The sequence below is a fragment of the Echeneis naucrates genome, chromosome 1, assembly GCF_900963305.1.
Source record: "Echeneis naucrates chromosome 1, fEcheNa1.1, whole genome shotgun sequence".
In the NCBI taxonomy this organism is placed as follows: Eukaryota; Metazoa; Chordata; class Actinopteri; order Carangiformes; family Echeneidae; genus Echeneis; species Echeneis naucrates.
This window is the reverse complement of record NC_042511.1, coordinates 20401124-20419348: the sequence shown is the minus strand read 5'-3', so window position 1 is coordinate 20419348 and position 18225 is coordinate 20401124.

Sequence of the window (18225 nt, the reverse complement as noted above, 5' to 3'; positions counted from 1 at the left end):
ATGTTGACATACAGGAGTCTATTAGGAAACTGTTCCCTCAGCTAACAAGTGTACAGTTGTCAAACACTGTGATATACCATGGAACAAGGTATTCAGCTGGGAAGAGCTTGCCGTATGGTTCTGCAGGGGGGCTCCCAGACTTTGTAGAGATCATATAGATGCTGATCTTGGAAAGCAGTCTTAAGAAACTCAATGCTTGGTACCAGGAGCCCTTCAGATCTTTTTTGTTGAAAAGGGAAGTGAATCTTGTTCATCAAGACTTCAGACTTCAAGATGTTTATCCACTTGCAGCTTACGGTCTTGCAGGAAACATTACATCTGTTGCACATTTAAGATCATAACTCCCTATCATAAACTGTAGGTTGTTGGTGATTTTTGTGAATTAGCCTATTTTCAAAGAACAGGTGCTCATACATCATTCTCGTTCTCTGAGGGTTAACCTTTGTTGTGTCAGGGATTTTAAAGAGTCCTTTCTTCTCATTAGGCCATCTGGATTCATCAATGGATTCATCAATGCTCCGGGTGATTTTTGATCACATAATAGAGAAACTGACTCTTCCATCTGGACTACCAAAGACTGTGGAGGAGCTGAACTTGGCCATCAATCAGACATTGAATATCACTGATGACTTCAGCTTGCAGTATTTACATCTGGATTTTGAGGACTTCATACTCTCAACTCCACTGCTCAAATTAAACACAAAGCCACAATCAAGCAATCGAACAAATTTGTATTAAGTAGCACACAATGAAAGATGGTCACAGGTTTAGTTCCCAGGCCTGGGGCCTTTCTCTGTGGAGTTTGCATGTTCTCCCTGTGCCTGCATGGGTTAGGGTTAGTACATGTACTCCAGTTTCCTCTCAACGTCATGACATGCATGTTTAGGTTGACTGGTGACTCTAAATTGTCCATAGGTCCGAGGGTGAGTGTGAGTGGCTGTTCTTCTCTGTCTGTCTCTGTATGTTGGATCTGTGACCTGTCTAGAGTGTACCCTGCCCTCGCCTAAGGTGTGAGCTCCAGCACCTCCCTTGACGGATAAGTGGTAGAAGATGAATGAATGAATGAACATTAGTGCTGTAGATGAGGGACACTTAATAATTGATGGATTCCATTAATTTGAACCAGTTTCCCTACTGTTGCAGGACTGCTTTCACACTTATTTACCACCCATTTGCAGCATGCTAGAATTTTCCTAAATAACACTCACTCTTGTCTAAACAAGATTACAGGCCATTTTAATGAACTCACATTAGGTCTTTCGTCTAGCACCTGGATTTAGGAATAAAAAAAATCAAGTTGTTGTTCAGGGATGGTGTAATTGCAATATGACCATATTCTTGTTTTTTTTTATTTAGTTACTTATTTTTATTTTACGACCCAAATTTGTTGTTTTTTAGCTGAAAATGTCTGTTTCTCAGATATGCCATAAATATTCCAGCATGACAATTGAATTAGTCAAAAGTGACTTCAGATGAATTCATCTGACCCACTGACATCAATGGTTAATATCAGAAAATTCAGTGATAAAATACTTGAAATCATGATAATGATTCCTAAACAAAAGCTTTTCACCACCAGTAAGAACAAATCATCTGCACCAGATCATCTGTCGTAGTTTTCTTTTTTATGTATGTATGTTTCAAAGAGATGCTGATATTTCCTCCTGGAGACTGTACACTAACATGATATCGTCCATAGGTTTCTGAGGTCCAGAAGGTTGGTGTGTTTCTCTTCTGAAGTCTTGTCTTCTGTGGTGTCATCTAACACCGCTTATCCTCCAACTACAATGCTTGCCTTGCATCCATTCCCAAATATTCACATTTGGCCCAAGGTGACGCTATTTATTGGCATTACAACAGCCAGCAACAATATTCAATAGAGTCACATCAGTGGCTTTGACAACATCCACACAGAGATACTGTTTGGGGACCCATTAAATCAGAACAAGAGGCCCCAACATACCAACCATTATATAAACTGGAATCCTAATGTGATAACTTTTGTCTCTACCATGTCAGGTTTATATGTTTATTAAGTTTGTGAACTAATAACTAAATGGATGGCATTTATTGTTTTGGTTGATTGAATGATGAACTCTTCTATCCTTCATTTCATCATGTAAAACTGTCAGGTATTTCTTTTTGGCATTCAAGTAACTTAGCTATAACATGACATATACAGTCCCCTCCAAAATTATAGGAGCAGCAAGACCAATTCCTTTGTTTGTTTTTGAAAAACAGCAATTAAACCTTAAAATTTTAACTGTAGGCTTTGTCATAAAGGAAGGTTTTAAGCCTGATCTTGAATGTTGCAACAGAGTCTGCCCCATAGACCAATACTGGAAGTTGGTTCCATAGAAGAGGAACATGATAGCTTCACAATCTGCCTCCAGATTTACTCTTGAAGACTCTAGGAACCACAAGTAAACCTCCATCTAGAAAGCAAAGTGAACCACTGGGATTATACGGACATGTGATCTCTCTAAGATATGATGGAGCTTGGCCAAAGAGCTTTGTACATAAGAAGGATTTTAAATATTATTCTGAATTTTACTGGGGGAAATTGAAGAGAAGATAGCACAGGCGAAATGTGATCTCTTTTTCTATGTCGTCTTAATATTTGTGCAGCAGTGTTCTGAATCATTCACTCATCTTCTACCACTTATCTGATTCCAGGGCTTGTGGGGTGCTGGAGCAAATCTCAGACTGGGCAAGGGCAGGGTACACCCTGGACATGTCACCAATCCATCGCAGGATCAACATTCAGACACAGACACAGAGATGAACAAACACTCATACTCACACTCAGACCTACGGGCATTTTAGAGTCACCCATTAACCTAAACATGTATGTCTTTGCACTGTAGGAGGAACCTGGAGCACCCGGAGGAATCCCATGCAAGCACAGGGAGAACATGCAAACTCCAGACAGAAAGTCCCCAGGCTTGGGAATTAAACCCACAACCTTCTTATTGTTGTGAGCTCAGGAAGGGGGATTCTGATATAAATGAGAGACTGCAAACATGCCGAACTGATTCCCCCGCAGGAAGAGGACTTTCTTTCCTTTTGTCATGTTGGGCTAGTTGGGCTTCTTTGGTTTTAGTGATTTTGTTCTGAAAACTTTTTCATTGTTTTATTTTGTGTATATTTACTTTGTTCCTGTATTTTCTGTTTGTATCTGTATTCTGTTAGAGAATGGGAGGCTGATGTGTCCATCTCAAAGCTGAGAGGTCGACCCAGACGTAGCTTATAGTAGTAGCAGAACAGTGCTTCCATAGCTTCCTGTGTGAATGCCTGGAAGTGTGAGAACGTGAAGTGCAACAGTTTACAACTGAGCGGGGACCTTTGCTCAGTTCCCCTTAATAAGCGAAAAATAGAAAAAGAACCACTCATACATGGCTGCACACACACACACACACACACACACAGACGCTGATAGAGGCTTCTGTGCCCTGTGAGGTCCAAGCTCTTCTTTTTTTTCACTGTCTTTCTGTCCCATCTTTCATTTGTTCCCTCTGATGTTGTTTTGTTCTCTTCCACTGGTTATTCTTGCTTTCTCCATTTTTTATTCTGACTATTCTATATACACGTACCTCAATCCCCCGTAAATATTTCTGTGTGTGTGTATTTGCTTCCATGTCTCTCTTGCTGACACGGTTCAACAGAACGTATTCTCACTGGCCACTGTAACACTCCAGTAATCCAGGGAATTCATACATATACACATCTCTGTCAGTTCCCTCTCTTTACCATTGGTTGCATGTGTGTGTATCTGTATGTGTGCGTGCAGTGTCACAAGTTGGGAGCCAACGAAGTAAAGCTAGCACAGTAGCAATGTGATCACGTTTCCCCATTACTGTTTGAGAAACACTGAGTTAAGGACTTATAAACTCTCATATGGCACTGGGAATTAATGACTCTCTGTATCTTTCTGTCCTAATTCGCAAATGGCACCTATTTTATTCTGTTGTCGAAAATTCAGTTCAAAATTGATTTGGTGTTCATTTTACCAACTACCAACCATCATTTTACACCCAATGTATCATGATGAAATTGTACAGTTTTTGTTTTTTCAAAAGTTTAAAACTCTCACTTAATTTAAAAATGTTTTCATTTTAATTTAGGGACACGGCGGCTTCAGAAATTGTGACATGGAAGAATTCCCAGGTTCTAAGTTTGGTAGTAAAAGTTTCATATCTTAAAAAGCAAAATTTAAAGACATGAAGAAAAATATTTTCTGGACTCAGCAGCAGAGATTGAATTCAGACAAAAAGAGACAGCTCAGAGCTGCAGATGACCTGAGATTCCAGTAGTAGTCCACCTAACAGCATGTCCTGAAGGTAAGATAATGCTGAAGTAGCTTCTGGAAACTGAAGCCACTTCATTGTTTCACTGAATAGCCAAGACTCAGCTTACACTTCCCATCTAGTTAGATGGAGTTTTGGAGGATCTGTAGAGAGTAGATATTAGTATTGGAAGTACAGGAAAGCGAGAGTAACTTTTTTGGAGTGACTTTTCTCGCTCTATCTCTCTCACACACACACTCAGACGCAAAGGATAATCAGTGATATACACTTAACATGCCAGTACAAATAATGTTATGGCTAATTGATGTAATGTTCAGCCTATAGCATATAAAACACATTTTCAGCACATCCTGCTTGTGCATAACAGGCAGAGGCATGCACTTTGGGCACCTGCCTGTGTGAGTGGATATTACTATCATGATAATAAAGGGGATAAAGGGGAACAGGTGACACTTTGCACGTGCGGTAAGCGTGTTGCGTCATTTCCGGTCACTGGCGGTTGTGCTCTCTATTGTGCTTGTGTTGTTTCCACTGTTCTTCTGCTATTATTTCCTAATTCACTCGAGTAATCAGGCAGAAAATTATTTTCACACCAACACTAGGTTTTAGAAGTCAATATCTCCCCTTTCTCCAAAGTTTATAACCGTTTCTGTTCCTCCACTAATCAAACTACCCGATTAGAAATGTCCTCTAGCTCTCTGTCTCCACTCTCTGTTCCTCCTTCTCCTCCTCCTCTCCTCTCCTGTTCTCTGTGCCTCATGTGTAGTTATTCTTCTGCCTCCTTTTATGATAGCACCTCTTGTCATAGATGTAGGATGATGGTAGAAATGGAGGCGAAGATTAATGAGTTAGAATCCCGGCTCCGCACTTTAGCTAGCCCAGGCTAAACCTAGGCGAGCTCATACGGCAGCTAAGATAGTTTCCTCCCCCCCAGTGGCTCCCGAGCAGCCGGGATCTAGTCAGGGCGGCTGGGTGACTGTCCGAGACAAGAGGCATAGTCGTAGGCAGCAGCCCCCGGTTAACCATCGACCAGTTCACGTTTCCAACAGGTTCTCCCCTCTCAGCGACACACCCGCTGAAAAGCCGACTCTAGTGATTGGTGATTCTATTCTGAGAAACGTGAAGTTAGCGACACCGGCGGCCATAGTGAAGTGTATCCCGGGGGCCAGAGCAGGCGACATCCAGTCTTATCTGAAACTGCTGGCTAAGGGTAAACGTAAATATGCTAATATTGTAGTTCACGTCGGCAGTAACGACACCCGACTTCGCCAGTCGGAAGTCACAAAAATGAATGTGGAATCGGTGTGTACTTTTGCTAAAACGATGTCGGACACTGTAGTTTTCTCCGGCCCCCTCCCCAATCGGACCAGTGATGACATGTACAGCCGGATGTCGTCATTTAACCGCTGGCTGTCGAGGTGGTGTCCCGAAAACAACGTGGGCTACATAGATAACTGGAAGTCTTTCTGGGGGAGACCTGGTCTAATTAGGAGAGATGGTGTCCATCCCACCGTGGACGGGGCCGCTCTCATTTCTAGAAATATGGCCGATTTTATTAGAAATCCAAAACCCTGACAATCCCGGGTCGAGACCAGGAGGCAGAGCCGCAGTTTAACACGCTCCTCTGCGCCTCAGTCAGAGCGGTCATCTGCCGAGAATAGAATAGAGTCTCTGTCTATGTTTAGGTCTATAGAAACCGTGTCTGTCCCCCGACGACCTAAATTTAAAAAAGTTAATAAACTCAAATTAAACAAAAGAGGAGCTAAAAACAAAAACCTAACTGTAATTAAAACAGCCACAAACTTAGTCTCAAATAACACTGCGATCAAATGTGGACTGTTGAACATTCGATCATTATCATCAAAATCTCTACTAGTAAATGATCTCATAGCTGATCACCATATTGATTTATTTTGTATAACTGAAACGTGGCTGCAGCAGGATGAGTATGTTAGCATTAATGAAGCTACACCCCCAACTCATGTTAACTTTCATATCCCTCGTACCACAGGTCGAGGAGGTGGGGTGGCTGCAATATTTCAGTCAAGCCTATTAATCAACCCCAGACCAAAATCTGGCTGCAGGTCTTTTGAAAGCCTCACTCTTAGTCTCTCCCACTCGGACTGGAAAGGTGAAAAACCAGTTCTGTTAGTTACAGTATACCGTCCACCTGGTCCGTACTCAGAATTCCTATCAGAGTTTTCTGAGTTTATATCAGAGTTAGTACTTAGTACAGATAAAATCATTATTCTGGGAGATTTCAATATACATGTTGATGTAGAAAGCGACAGCCTTAGTTCTGGGATTCTTTCCCTACTAGACTCAATTGGCTTTTCCCAGCACGTGAATGAACCCACTCACTTTTACAATCATATCCTTGATCTTGTTCTAACTTATGGCATTGAAATTGACAAGCTAACAATTCTTCCCCAAAATTCTCTCCTGTCTGACCATTACCTTATTACATTTGAGTTTACTTTAATGGGCTCCACAGCATTGAGGAATAAATTCAGCTATAGAAGATGTTTATCTGAAGCTGCTGTGGCTAAATTTAAAGAGAACATTTGGTCATCATTCCCAACAATGCCATATCTAAATCTAAATTTAAATGAGGATTTCTCCCATACGCAGGTTGATGACCTTGTGACTAGCACTATGGCCACACTGCGTTCGAATCTTGATAATGCTGCCCCTCTCAAAAAGAAAATATTCAATCTGAGGAGGATGGCTCCCTGGTATAGTTACCAAATCCGTACCTTGAAGCAGACATCAAGGAAATTAGAAAGAAACTGGCGTTCCAGTAAGTCAGAAGAGTCTCACAGAGCCTGGAAAGACAGCTTAAAAATGTATAAAAAAGCTCTCCGCAGTGCTAGAAGTTCATATTACTCAGCACTCATAGAAGAAAACAAGAACAACCCGAGGTTTCTCTTCAGCACTGTAGCCAGGCTGACAGAGAGCCATAGCTCAGTTGAACCAGTGATCCCCTTAGCTCTAAGCAGTAATGATTTTATTAGTTTTTTTTCAGACAAAATTCTCACGATCAGAGAAAGAATTTATCAGCTCTTGCCTACGTTAGATAAAAATCCCCTTCTGAAGACGGCAACTGCTGAATCAGCTGCGGCGCCTCTTTTACATCTGGAATCATTCTCACCTCTAAATCTCTCAGAGCTAGCTTCTATAGTTTCATCATCCAGACCGTCAACCTGTCTATTAGACCCAGTACCAACTAGCCTCTTTAAAGAGATCTTTTATGTAATTGAGCCGTTTATTCTAGATTTGGTTAATCTGACTTTATTTCTGGGTTATGTACCTCAGGCACTTAAGACTGCGGTCATCAAACCCCAGCTTAAAAAGCCTAATCTTGATCCAGATGTTTTGGCAAACTATAGACCCATATCGAACCTTCCATTTATTTCTAAAATCATTGAGAAAGCTGTAGCAAAACAACTACACGAGCATCTGGATGGGAACAGTTTGTTTGAAGAGTTTCAGTCAGGATTTAGAGCCCATCATAGCACAGAAACAGCGCTGGTTAAAGTCTCCAATGACATTCTAATGGCCTCAGACAATGGATCAGCCTCCATACTTCTCCTTCTAGATCTTAGTGCTGCATTCGACACCATAGATCATAATATTTTACTACAGAGACTGGAACATGAAATTGGAATTAAAGGAACTGCACTAAAGTGGTTCAAATCCTACTTATCAGATAGACATCAGTTTGTTCATGTAAACAACAGCTCCTCCTCATGTACTGTAGTCAGTCATGGAGTCCCGCAGGGTTCGGTACTTGGACCAATCCTCTTTACGCTTTATCTGCTTCCTCTAGGCAACATTATCAGGAAACACAGCATCAATTTCCACTGCTACGCAGACGATACTCAGCTGTACCTATCAATGAAGCCAAATGAAGTCAGTCAGATAGTCAGACTGCAGGCATGTCTTGAAGACATAAAAGTCTGGATGACTGGAAATTTTTTACTTCTCAACTCTGACAAAACAGAAGTTATTGTACTCGGTCCTAAGCACCTCAGAAAAATACTATCTAATCATCTCATCAGTTTGGACGGCATTACTTTGGCCTCCAGCTCCACTGTAAGAAACCTTGGAGTAATTTTTGACCAGGACATGTCCTTTGTCCCTCACATAAAACAAGTTAGTTGGGCAGCTTTCTTCCACCTGAGAAACATTAGGAAAATCAGAAACATCCTCTCTCAGGATGATGCAGAAAAACTAGTCCATGCATTTGTAACTTCTAGGCTGGACTACTGTAACTCATTACTATCTGCATGTCCAAACAAATCTCTAAAAGGCCTTCAGTTAATTCAGAACGCTGCTGCACGAATATTAACAGGAACTAGGAAAAGAGATCACATCTCTCCCGTGTTAGCTGCTCTTCATTGGCTGCCAGTAAAATATAGAGTAGAATTCAAAATCCTTCTTTTAACGTATAAAGCTCTTAATGGCCAAGCTCCATCGTATCTCAGAGAGCTCATAGTTCCTTACTGTCCTAGCAGGCCACTCCGCTCTCTAGATGGAGGTTTACTTGTGGTTCCTAGAGTCTCCAAGAGTAAATCTGGAGGCAGATCGTTCAGTTATCAGGCTCCTCTTCTATGGAACCAACTCCCAGCATCGGTCCGGGGGGCGGACTCTTTAGTAACTTTCAAGACCAGGCTTAAAACTTTCCTGTATGACAGAGCGTACAGTTAAAAAGTCCTCTACTCTTTAGGTATGCTGCTATAGGCCTAGGCTGCTGGGGGAAGGACTGAGCTTCTCTCTCTCTCTCTCTCTCTCTCTCGCTCTCTGTCTCTCCCTGTCACCCTCTCTCCCTCTTTCTCTCTAACTCCCTCCTTGCATGCGCTGATAAAAACCATCCTTCTTAAAAAAAAAAAAAAACAGTTTCACCCAGTTCTAAGCATTTATACTGCATTTACTAACCATGTTCTGCCAAAGTCTCTGTCTCTCCCAGTTCCTCTCCTCTCTCTCCCTGTCCTCATCCTGCAGGTGGTGACTCATCTCCATCCCATGTTCCTGCAACACCTGCTGGTCCCATATAGCATGAATTCTGTATTACAGCTCAACTCCATGAACTTCATGCAACAACATGTTCCTGCCTACACCCCCCCCCCCTCCAATGCCTGCCTGCCTGTCTCTCTCTCTCTCTCTCTCTCTCTCTCTCTCTCTCAACCCAACCGGTCGAGGCAGATGGCCGCCCCCCCTGAGCCTGGTTCTGCTCGAGGTTTCTGCCTCTTAAAGGAAGTTTTTCCTTGCCACTGTTGCCAAGTGCTTGCTCATCGGGGGATCTGTTGGGTCTCTTTAAATAAATTTATAAAGAGTTTGGTCTAGACCTGCTCTATATGTAAAGTGCCTTGATGTAACTTTGTTATGATTTGGCGCTATACAAATAAATCTGATTTGATTTGATTTGATTTGATAATGCACCTTGAACATAACAGTAAAATACTGCACTACCAACTTCAGACCAGGTTTGTGTTGGAATGAATGCTTTCAAATACAGCTTCTAGCTCATCTTATGTTGTTAATAGTCTAATTCTCTTATACTTCAGTTATGACACAAATATCTATTCTTGGTCAAGAACCAAAGAGCTCGGAGATCCCTTTTCAACAAAAAACACCAATTTAATGGGACATTTCTTTTTTTATAATGATGAAAATTCTTGTTGTCTCTCAGTTTCAACTTCAAGACAGTTCTCCCTTTTATTCATACTAGCTGTTAGTACAGCTTGTTCAGCAGATCACACATTGAATGTCTTTGTCCATGGCTTAAGTGTGTTAAAAGTAGCTATAGAGTCGATAGTTCCAAAATTGTTTCATCCTTATATAACTAGCTAGAAATTTATTCTGTCTTCCTGCTATGATTGTCCATAATAAGAGCTTATAATGATTTTTTTTTAAATATATAAACGTAAAATTTTTATTGTACTCTCATCAAAACACTTTGCTGTTGTGGAAAAAGGAACAAAGCACATTTTTAGTTAATATCTAAAAACTCATGTTGAGGGAAAGTTAAGCCTGGTCAATTCTATCCTTGTGAGCACTTTTCACATAGAGCAGGTCAATATAGCAACAGTCAATGCCTCTACCATGTACCATGTATCTACCTTTGGGTTCTAACTGATTTTGACATTGGCCTATGCTACTGCTTTAGCTGTTATCCAAGTCAAATTTTGTCAAAGGTTGAATTGCGTTTAGCATCAGTGTGGTTCATGGCCGCCTTTCAACTGCACTTGTTATCCTTGCACCTTAGTTGCCTGCTGTGTCTCCTTTTCCAAAAAATGAAGCAGTTTCAAAGAAAACTGCTTCTGCATGTTCCATGTGAAATGTCACTGTATTTCTTTGTTAAAATGATGCCAGGAAATATCGTCAAAGTAAGCATAGCTTACCATTTGAGCCACATCAAAGTATGTTTTCAACCAGCTGTGCGTTGCCAAGCTGGCACTTCAGGACTGCAGAAATAATTGTGGCCACTTCAGGAGAAATAATGAAAAATAACCACCCTCCTGTCCACTGGTGTCCCTTAATGGTCAGTGCTTGGTCCCCTCATTGTCAAAAAGAACTTTTTGTGTCCTACATCAAAGCAGCCCAAAGCAGTCTTCCTCAGAAAAAATAAGGACTTTCTTGGTTGTGTGGTGCAGTGCCACGTTGACACTCTTATTACTAAAAGGAGATTCAGAGTTCCAGGGGCTTGATTCTCTGTCACACAGGCACCTCTTATATTATCTTATGGATACTGGATTCTCGACTAACAACTGCTGATTTTTGGAAGCTCATCAAGGAATGCAAGCCAATTAATAATGTTTTAAATCACTCTTAGCGTGTCTGTGTGTGCATTTCTTTATATGTTTGTGTGGGCAAATTCTTGTTCAAAACGTTAGTGGCACAATTCATTCAGGTGTAAAGTAGGCAATGTCATGCCCTGGCTGGAAAGCTGACTTATCTTTTTCTTTTCTTTTATATGTGTATGTCTCCACAGTGACTACAGTTTCAAGAAATTAAATAGTTCCCCTCTATCCTTTTCAGGCATACACACTTCATGGCTCATGCTATTTTTAATTACTGAATATGAGGACTCTCTATGGGGATCAAATGCTGAGTTTCACTAATGAACAAAGTTTACAAATTTTTCCCTTGTGGAACAACCTCTGATCAGACATGAGGGGGTTTCACAGTGATCACAGTTATTCACGAATAAATGGATTATGTTCTCTAGCTCATGACATTATCAAGGAATTTCTCCCTGTCTCTTCTGTTTTAGCAAATCTATTCTGTTATATTCAATAAGTGTCACAGGTCACCAAAAATCTGTGTTTTTAGCCAATGCACACACACCTGCTTTAATCCCAATAAGTAACCATTTCCAAAAGTATTACAAAGTTTTCCTACAGATTTTATCATATTTAAAACACATGGAACCATCAAAACGATTACAATTTAAATGTCTAATGTACCATATTACCAAAACCTGAAGAAATGTAATAAAAGACATGAAATACAGTTCCAAATTCACAAACATAATTTGCATAATTTCAATAATATTTTTTTAATTGTTCTTGAAGAACATTAATATATATATATATATATATTAGTGACAATAAGAGTTTTTGGTTCTGTAATTTTTCATAGATAATTGTATTTTGTATCATAGAAATTTTCACAACATTGACATAAATAAATGTTTATCCCATTGCAGAAAATCTATGACAAGGTACCCTATATCTAACGAAGCACTTTTTTTGCACTTTTTTTAATGTGGTCTCCTGCACTTATGGAAGATGTATTACTAAACAGGTATTCGTCTTCACTGAAGAGTACTAATGTCCTTCAGTTGCACGTCTCTTTAGTGCCTGTGACTGAGTGGGTCCCCTCCAGCTGCTTCCTCCCACAGACCAACAACCTGCATGTTAAGGTGAAACAGTGACTCTGAATTTGTATGACCGCGAATCCAAATGTTTCTTTGTCTGTGTATGTGAGCTATGAGTTTTGTTGTTGTTGGTGTTTTTTTTTTTTTTTTATAATTTTTTTGGTAAATCCAATTTTTTATAGGTCCACTTGATATTGTATCACTGTCTACATTACCAGTATGGTGTAATGATGAGGAATAGGTTAGCAAACTATCATTCTGCTCTTTTGTCAGTGCTACGTGTCATTGGATAAAACTGTTTCTGATGCCTTTTCATATATTTATATATGAATATATGTATTCTGTTGTTGAACAGGCTGTTTTCCAAGCTTGTGAGACAGCCGGTGAAGACTTTCAGAGCAAGACTAGGGGATTTTAATTTTTTGTTTGGTAAGAAAAAAACCAAGAAACCATATGACTTTATTTGGTCTTTGATAGAGCTGTTTAATGGAATGTGATACACCTTATTAAAACCACTTCCAATCAAGTCTGTAGACAATCTCGAAAACACACTGTTATTCTATGAAGAGGGTCTTTCCAATTACAGAGGGGGAGGAATTTAAGACTTGGGGCATTGAAGATAGAAAAAAGAAAAACTAGGTCATCGTTTTCACTATGATCTTTTTTTCCCCTCATTGTTGCTGAGCAGCTTTACATCCCCTGCTGTGACGAAGAAACCAACAATTCCTATTGGCCAAGAGTTGAAGACGACCTGCAGGCAAATTGGTATTGGATGCAGCAGGAAAACAGGGTATGATTGGTGAGGAAGCAGGAAGAGAATGGTGGTGTGGTTGTAGAGAGGGATAAGGCAGGGGGACGCTCCCCTCCCACTGAGTTGCTATGGCACCCTGGAGAGAGTGATGTGGGTGTAGGACAGGGTGTGCGTATATATGTAACTATGGCAGCAGGAAAAATATGGGGGAAAATAGGAATATATCTTGAATTCTACTGACAGGAGAGACAAAGCGATTGGCTAAGAAAAAACAGAGAGAGGGAGAGTGATCTGAGACAGAAAGAATAATGGGGTGAGTGGGCTAATCCCATTTTTGCTAACAGTAGGAGATGTGTGTGTGTACATGCCTGGAATTGTGTAAAGTAGTGAATGTATCATTCCTTGTAGGAACCTCAATGGAAAAAACGAAGAATTCATATTTAGCCAAACCATGGCCCCGAAGCCTTGTATTTGTTTCTCCAAAAACAGCTCAACAGAATACAATGCATGCATAAAATTTTCAATATTTTACTATATTGTATGGAACTAACACACTGGATCTCAATTCAATTATCCATCACTGACAAAACAATGAAAGTTGTCATATGAATGAAGTATATGAACTACTCAGGTGGATAGTTTATATGTATATAATTTATTTTAATTTTTTTACACACCACTCTTGACGAAGATTGTGAACAACTCCCTATATTTAGCGATGCTATTCTTCCATTAAAGCGTCAGTCTCGAAAACCCCAGCTCATACCTCATGAGTTTGGAATTGCCAGAGCTGCCAACATACATATAAATATTTTAGTAACTTACACCTCGTTTGAGTGCAGATTTTGTGGACAGAACCAAACTTAAAAACCTTTTGATTTGTTTCTACCTAACAAGCTATTTAGTTTGAAGTCATCATTACCACGGTGTCTTTTGCATTCATAACATTTTCCAAAGCTTTATTTTTAAGGTCATATCTTGTCTAAATTTTTTTTTTTTTTTTTCATTCCACTTCATAAGCATTGGGAAAAAAAATTAAGACCAAACTTTTTAAAAGCATTGGAAAAAAGCTAATTATCCATTTTTAGCTTTACCTGCTAAGCAGATCAAGGGAAGTTCTAATTTTTCTTTTATCTACTAGATCTTCAATATAAATATCCAAATTGTATGAATGTGTTTTGTACATATTTAAATTACTACCACAAGTGGCATAAAACCCTTGAATGCTTAAATATGTTTGGGTCTTCAGTCACAAAAAAAAATGTTTGAAATCTGATTTTAGGGTTATTTAGTCTTTCCCAGTAGAGAACATGGATTTAAAAACAATAGTCCATCAAAAAAATTGGCTACAGAAGATTGAGTTTGGATTTAACTCAATCTTCTGTCGCCAATTTTCAGGTCTGATCATGGTGAGTCTTCAGGACAACAGATAACCATCATACCGTGTGCCTTACCTGCTTTTATAAAGGTTATGCACACTCAAAAGTGATAAAGGAAGAATATAAATGGATACTTCTAAATTTGTGTATAAGAACAAGGCTTCTTTATGAAATTGGACTTCATTTACCTCAATGACTTATTGCGTCAGAGATACAATAAATATTTGTAGCATTTCCAGGGCGTTTGCCCATGCTTTCTACCAACTGCTTCTTTTAAATAGCACAAAGCTTACACAATCTGACAATGGTTATTAATAATAGATTAATCAGTTGGATATTAAGTGAGATGAAACTAATTGGATTCATCTGAGTTATTTGTGCAAAAAATTGCACCTGTATTCCATCACTGCAGACTCATTCTGCCAAGAAAATTTCTCCTCACAACCTCAGTGAGGTGACCAGTAAAAAGTATGCACACTGTGTCTTAATGAAGTCACAGTGAGGTTTTTTTTTATTATAATTATTATTATTATTGACCTCTCTGCATGCCTACTCAACATTTCCTGTCTCAAAGGAAAAACTATTAATTCCCTTTTGTTTCCCAGCAGAAGATCAGAAATGCTTTTCCACTTACTGCTTAAATTGTCCATTGCGAGCAACTATGTTGATTTTATCCTACAATTTTTTTTTTTATTTTTTTTTTGTAATGATATTCAGTGTTTTGAATTTGCATTCCACTTCTCTTGCCGATTTTAGAGATTTAAACAAATCGTTTATCTTAAAAGACAACTGGTTGATTCAATTCTTACTACTTCTCATTACAGTAGAGATAAAATAGAGGGCCCGCATCTCCATCTTCAGACATTCCTTCCTGTTTTAACAAAACTGAGGATTATTCCTTGAAATGGACAAAAAACATAATGTATTGTATAGCTGTTATGGTTTAAATCCAAAATATATAAAACTGGTGTTTGTATCACAATTCAATGGTTATTGATTTGGAGGGTCCGTGTTTTGTGGACTACTGGTTGAAATATTTTTTATCTAGTCTGACCATTGCTGACAGGAAGGACCTCTGACAGTGTTTCTTTACACACTTTGGACGGAAGAGCCTCTCACCGAAGGAGCTCCCCAGTGTTACCAGAGTGTTCCGCAGGGGGTCGAGAGTCATTCAAAAACATTGGATGAGAGCTTGGCTCTCATTCTCCTCACACCCATCACCTCCCGTGAGTCAAGGCGGCATCCCAGGACGGAGCTTGTCTTTTTGATCAGTTTGTCCAGACTCTTCTTGTCTGACACTGAGATACTGCTGCCTCAGCAGACAAAAAAACTCCAGACTCCAAAAAAGAAAATGGCTGACACTACCACAGTATCATAGTAAGTCTTGAGCACATTCACACATCTGTCCATGTTTATTACCATAGCAGATCTCATAATTGTGAAAAATTGCATAAAGGGAAAATGAACACACACGTGTTTGTACAGTAGTTAGTTTGACACACCCTTGCCTTTGTCAAATAACTTTATTGTTCATCTTCGTTCACCCTGCCCATGTGATGCAGCATGTGTCTCCCTACATCTTTCATCTTTTTGGCAATGGCCCTGTATTCTGTTCTGAAAATTCAATTTGATGAACACAGTCCTATTATAACTAATATAACTGAAGGTCAGAGAAGTAAAAACACCATTTAAATGAAGAATAGTTTTCCATGAATAGCTTTCATAGTGGGAGAAATTCAGTATTATTTTACAGGTCCATCATTTGCTAATGAGAACTATGCAATAAGATGTTAAATTGTTATAATATTAAATCATTCCTTTTTTAATTAAAACATTATTCTTTGTATGGTTTGATTTATATGCTGAAATTTTATATTTTTATGTAACAAAATTGAGAAATTACAATTGCAATTCTTCCTTATCCAGTTGTTCCCTCTGAACATACATTAAAACTGAAAATTACGATTTAGCAAAAATCTAACTTTACTCATGCCTCCAAAACTTTGAAACTGACAATAGATGTCAAACATTTATAATGCAAATGCAAACTGATTTTAACAATCTGACAAGAAACAAAATTGTGAGAGATGCAGAGCTTGTAACAGAATTGACCTCATTATCCAATGTGACAAATTTATTTTGGCCAAAAGTCTACAAAAGCAATATCTCACTGCTAATTCACACACCCAGTGTGCAGTGCATCGCTGTAGCAGCATTGAGTCTGCTTGTCGTGTGCTCTCTGACACACAAGTCACTGCTTGGCTAATCCTGTTAGCATTGTGGCTGGCTGCCTGATTCACACAGACACAAATACACACTTTCAAAAGCTGTTTTAAATTGTGAACTCACTAAGCTTCTTGACAAAAAAAAAAAAACAGAGATGGTTTTTCTATACACAGTCTGACTCATGATGACATGATGATAATAACACTGTTTCAACACCAGAGAACAGGGTTAAGCACAAGTTTTAAGATAATATATTTTTTCTCAATGTTAAACCATGACATAGAACAAATCAATGAATTGGACACAATTAACAACGCTAACAGTGATAAAAGAAAGCAACTCCATACCTTTAACATTTATGACCATTGCATGACTGACCATAGAAATGTAATATATTGAGCACTAGTTCCCTATCTTTTAACCTCACAACAATTACATTTTAATAATAATGCAATGTTATAGTAAATCTTTTTCACAAAAATGTTACTATTGTATTTGTCAGCCCAGTTACAAAAAAAAAAAAAAGCTTACAGCCTAAATAACATTTGTTTGTTTTTACAGCGTGCACTGTGCCCTTGCTTGGGGGGGAATGAGGAGCAGGGGGAAGCAAGTTTAGTAAATAAAACATATATTGTAGCAAGAAGGAAAGGTGGAGGTAAGGTCAAAAGAAAGGAAGGAACCACAGAGAGAGCAGAAGGTGAGAAGATAAAAGAGGGAGAAGATGGAGGAAAAGGTTGTGTGGGTGTTTTGGTAAAAAGTTTGTTACTGCACTGTGTCCTGATCCAGTCAAGCCTCAGTTGGACATGTAGCCCGTTAAAAGATGGACGACAACAAAGAAAGCTTTCATTGTAAACATGTTGGCGAAACAGAGGAGCAGAACAAACTTGTTTTATTTAGTCTCTTTCCATTTCTGGGCCTGGCAGAGAAACCACAGGAAATGATTTCTTTTAATGCACGTTAAATGAGTCCTTCAGAGCTCCACACATTTTGTTTGAGTATAGAATGACTTCGGGGTTGTCTAGGGTTTCCACCACAACTACAGGACTGTAGGATTGTTTTAATTGATTTTCCTGAACTGAGAAAGTTCTTTTTTTCTTTTACAGTTGCTATTGCTGTTTCTTCATTTCACTGACAATTACCTTAAAAACATACTCACAAATAATAATGCCAACATGTCAGTTCAGAATAACCAATCTGTTTTGACATAATGAGGTTGGGAAACATTTTCCCTGTGTTGCAAAAAGTTTTTTGATTTAGCAAAAAGTAATTTTTTAAATTTTTTACACTGAACATTTCAGTATTTAGTGGGGGTGTGGCCTATAACTAGTTTGATTGCCAACATTATCTTTTATGGAATTTTCTTTACCCTGAACAAGAACCTGATCATAGAGAAAGGCTGACAAGCCCTTCACCAAAAAAATTCAGCATTGCTTGTATAAACTCAGTCCAGTAAGTTCTGGGCTGCTCCAACATATATACGGAGGTTGTCTGTCAGCTGTTCCCTCTGACACCTACACCATCTCCGCACATTTCAATTCAGGGGGTTTAATTGAACATACACTCTTCGAGTCAATTATTTTCAAAACCCAGACAAACTCCCTCATTTATGTCAACCTTTCTTTGCAGTGCATGTTAATTTTTTTATACTCGGGTGCAAATTTCCATTTGCATGTTACTAAA